At 58.1% G+C, this 3,921-nt stretch overlaps 1 long non-coding RNA gene across 1 annotated transcript; it reads left to right on the top strand.

Moving 5' to 3' along the window:
• Nucleotides 1–33: 33 nt before the first annotated feature.
• LOC113941675 lies at nt 34–531 on the top strand. The gene is made up of 2 exons (XR_003525731.1): nt 34–166; nt 476–531. It is a non-coding gene; the product is annotated as an uncharacterized LOC113941675 (long non-coding RNA).
• Nucleotides 532–3,921: the final 3,390 nt, after the last annotated feature.

The following is a 3,921-nucleotide window of genomic DNA, read 5'->3' as shown; positions in this document are numbered from 1 at the left end:
CATTATTTCCCCATTTCTATCCCATTATTCCCCATTTCTATCCCATTTTCCCCATTATTTCCCCATTTCTATCCCGTTTTCCCCATTAATTCCCCGTTTCCCACATCCCAGGGGTCGGAAGTTGACTCCGCAGGGGCAGCGGGACCTGGATCGCATCGCGGGGCAGGTGAGGCTTTGGGGGCAATTCCCAGGAATTGGGGCATTTTGGGGCCAATTCCCAGGGTTTGGGGCATTTTGGGGCCAATTCCCAGGGTTTGGGGCATTTTGGGGCCAATTCCCAGGGCTTGGGTCATTTTGGGGCCAATTCCCAGGATTTGGCTCATTTTGGGGCCAATTCCCAGGATTTGGGGCCAATTCCCAGGATTTGGCTCATTTTGGGGCCGTTCCTGGGATTGGAGCCGTTGCCGGGATGGGGCTGTTTGGGGCCAATCCCGGCCTTTTTTCCCATTTTCCCTGTTTTTCTCCCCATTCCCAGGTGGCCGCCGCCAGCAAGAAGCACTGAGGGAGCCAATAAACCCTGAACCCCCCTGAGCCGGAGTTGTGTTTGTGGGGGAAACACCCAAAACGGGGGAAACGGCCCCAAAACTGGGGGGAAAAGCTGCAATTCCCAGCAGGGATCCCGAAAAAGGGGGAAAAGCCCCAAAACAGGGAGCGGGAGGGGGGGAAAGGGGAGGGAAACGGCCCAAAATTGGTGGGAAACCACCTCAGAATTGGGGGGGAAATGTCCCCAAATTTTAATGAAATCCCAAAATACGGTCTCAAAATAGTGGGAAAAAGCCCATAATTGGTGGGAAAGCAGCTCAAAATCACTTTGGCTCAGAAAATGAGGAGTTTGCCTCAGAAAAAATGAGGTTTTAGCACAGAAAATAAGGTTTTTACCAGAGAAAATCAAGGGTTTCACCCCAAAAACTGAGGGGTTACCTCAGAAAGCAAAGGTTTTACCTCAGAAAATGAGGGGTTTTTCCTCTGAAGATGTGGGGTTCGTCTCAATAAAATGACGTTTTACTGCAGAAAATGAGGTTTTAACCCCTCAAAACGAGGTGTTCGTCCCCAAAATCGAGGGGTTTGCCTCAGTAAATGAGAGTTTGCCTCAGAAAAATGAGGGGGTTTCTTCAGAAAATGGTGTTTTACCTCAGAAAACTGGGGGGGTTTACCTCAGAAAATAAGGTTTTAACCTGCTGTAAGTGAAGGGTTTGCCTCAGAAAGTGAAGTTTTACCCCTGGAAATGAGGTTTTAATTGCACAAAACAAGGAGTTTACAACCCCCCTCCCAAAAAGTGGGGTTTGTGTCAGTAAATGAGGGGTTGTCTCAGAAAATAAGATTTTAACCCCCAAAAACAGGGGTTTGCCTCAGTAAACGGGGCTTTATCTCGGGAAAATGAGGGTTCACCCCAAAAAAACCGGATTTTTTTGACCTCTGAAAAGAAAAAAGGGGCTCGCCTCAGAAAAACGAGGTTTTAACCCCCAGAAAGAGGGGTTTGCCTCAGCGAATGACAGTTTGCCTCATAAAAGCCACTGTTTTCCTCAGAAAACTTGCGTTCCCCGCAGAAGGCGCCGGTTTTTACCTCAGAACGCGAGGTTTTCCCCTCAGAAAAGGCTCCTTTTCCCCTCCCGCCGCCGCCGCCGCTCCCTGAGGGGCCGGGGAGGGGGCGGGGCGAGGCCGCCGCGGCGGCCGCCGATTGGTCAGCTCGCCGGGGGGGGCGTGGCCTCAGAAAGGGCGGGAAAGGCGCCTCAGGAGCCGCCGCCATTTTGTGCGCGGCCCCTCACGGAGCCGCGGCGGATCCGCGATGGCCCCGCGGGCTCCGAGCGGGGAATTCCCGCTGCCGCCGCCTCTGAGCCCTTCGCACGCGCGTGGGGTTCACCGTCGCACCCTCGGGGTGTCCCTGCGGCGGTTTGAGACCCCCCCCTCTTCCCCCCCCCCTCCCCCCGTAGGTGAGCTCTCCCTCAGGGCCGCGGGGGGTGATGGCAGCCTGACCCGCTGAGGGGGCAAAGGGTGACCCCCCCTCACACCCCTTCAAGCCTTCACCCCTTCCTGAGGGTGTCACCGCTCTCCTCCCGCGCCTCAGGGCCGTTCCAAAGCCGGTTTTGCCGCTCCCACCCTGCTCCCTCAGCCTGGATCCCCTCAGGGCAGTGGGAGAGGAGGGCAGGGCCCCCCTTCCTCCTTCTCATCCTCCTCCTGAGGGGTTTCTTAACCCTGCTCCCGCTAAAGGCATTTGGGGACCCATTTACCCCCTCCTGGGGAAATTCGGGGGTAAAGCTGCAAAAATTGGGGCTGTTTGTGTGTTTGTCCCTACTTCAGCTCTGTTTTGGCCATTTCAGCCTCATTTTGGCCATTTCAGGCTCGTTTGGGTCCTGTTTAACCCTCTGTCCGTTTAAGCTGGGCTTTGTCCTTGTTTGACCCTGTTTTGGCCGTGTTTGGTCCCATTTGGGCCGTTTTACCCCTGATTTGTCCCTGCTTGGGCCTGTTTGGGCACTATTTGGTCCAATTTTGGTTTGTCCCCATTTAGCCCCATTTTATCCGTTCTTAGTCCATTCATGGCCATTTGAGCCCCATTTTGTCCCCTCTTAGTCCCATTTTGACCGTGTTTCCTCATTTTGTCCCCATTCAGCCCCTTTTTGGCTCTGTTTAACCCTGTTTTGGTCCCATTCAGTCCAATTTTAGTCATTTAAACCTCATTTAGCCCCATTTCCCCCCCCTTAGCCCCATTTTGTCCTCATTTGTCCCCATTTTGTCCCTCTTTAACCCCAGTTTTTCCTAGCTTAGCTCCATTTTATCCCCACTTACCCCCATCCTTCCCCCTTTTAGCCTCGTTTTTTCCACATTTAACCCGATTTTGTCTGTTCAGCCCCCTTTTTCCCCATTTAGCTCCATTTTATACCCATTTATCCCCCTTTTGTCCCCATTTCCCCCCCTTTCCCCCCACTCCGACCCCCTTTAGCCCCGTTTTTCCCCCCTTTTGGCCCCGTTTCCCCCCGTTTCGTGTCCCTCCCCCCCTCCCCAGGCTCCTTCCCCGGACGTGCCCCGCGTCCCGAGCGGGCCCGGGGGGGGCCCCGAACGGCCCCAAAAAGGGGCTGCAGGGGGTGGGGGACCCCCCGAGGACCCCCCTGTGCCCCCCCCGTTGCTGAATGGCCGCGCTGTTCCGGCTCAGAGCCGCCTTTGTTCCGCACGGGGGGGGCCGGGGGGGCCGCGGCTGCCATGGCAACGCCGGGGGGGGGCACGGCCGGGGGGGGGCTCCCGGAGCGTTGGGGGACCCACGACCCCTTTGGGGGGGTCCCAGGGCCCTTTTGGGGGGTCTCAGCCCACCCTGGGGGGGCCCCAGTTCTGGCTGGGGAGGGGGGGGTGTCTCTGGTCTCAATTTGGGGTCCCCAAATCCCACCCTGGGGTCCCCCTATTCCAGCTGGGGGGGGGCTCTGATCCCATCCCCGACCCCCCCCAATTCCCCCCTCAAGGTGCCCCCGTTCCCCCTTGGGGTCCCCAAACCCCCCTCAGGGTCCTCCCATCGCCCCCCAAGGAGCCCCAGTAACCCCCTTGGACCCCCCCATCTGCCTTTGGGGTCCCCAATTCCCACTCAGGGTCCCCCCATCCCCTCCCCATTCCCCCCTGGGGTCCCCCAGTCCCCCCCAGGGCTCCCCCCTGGACTCCCCCGTTCCCCTTTGGGGTCCCCATTCTCCCCTCAGGGTCCCCAGTTTCCCCCCCAAGGTCCCCCCATCACCCTCCAGAGACCCCCAACAACCCCCTGGGCCCCCCCAACCCCTTCGGGGGTCCCAATTTCTCACCCGGGGGGTCCCTGATCCCATCCTGGGGTCCCCATTAACCCCCCCAGGATCCCCAATTCCCCCCAAGGATCCCCCCAGGACCCCCCATCCTCCTGGACCAAAGACCCCCAACAACCCCCTGGACCCCCCCCCAATCCCCCTTTGG

Source organism: Corapipo altera, unplaced genomic scaffold (assembly GCF_003945725.1).
Source record: "Corapipo altera isolate COAL_440 unplaced genomic scaffold, ASM394572v1 60490, whole genome shotgun sequence".
NCBI lineage: Eukaryota > Metazoa > Chordata > Aves > Passeriformes > Pipridae > Corapipo > Corapipo altera.
This window is presented reverse-complemented; position numbering and strand designations above follow the sequence as displayed.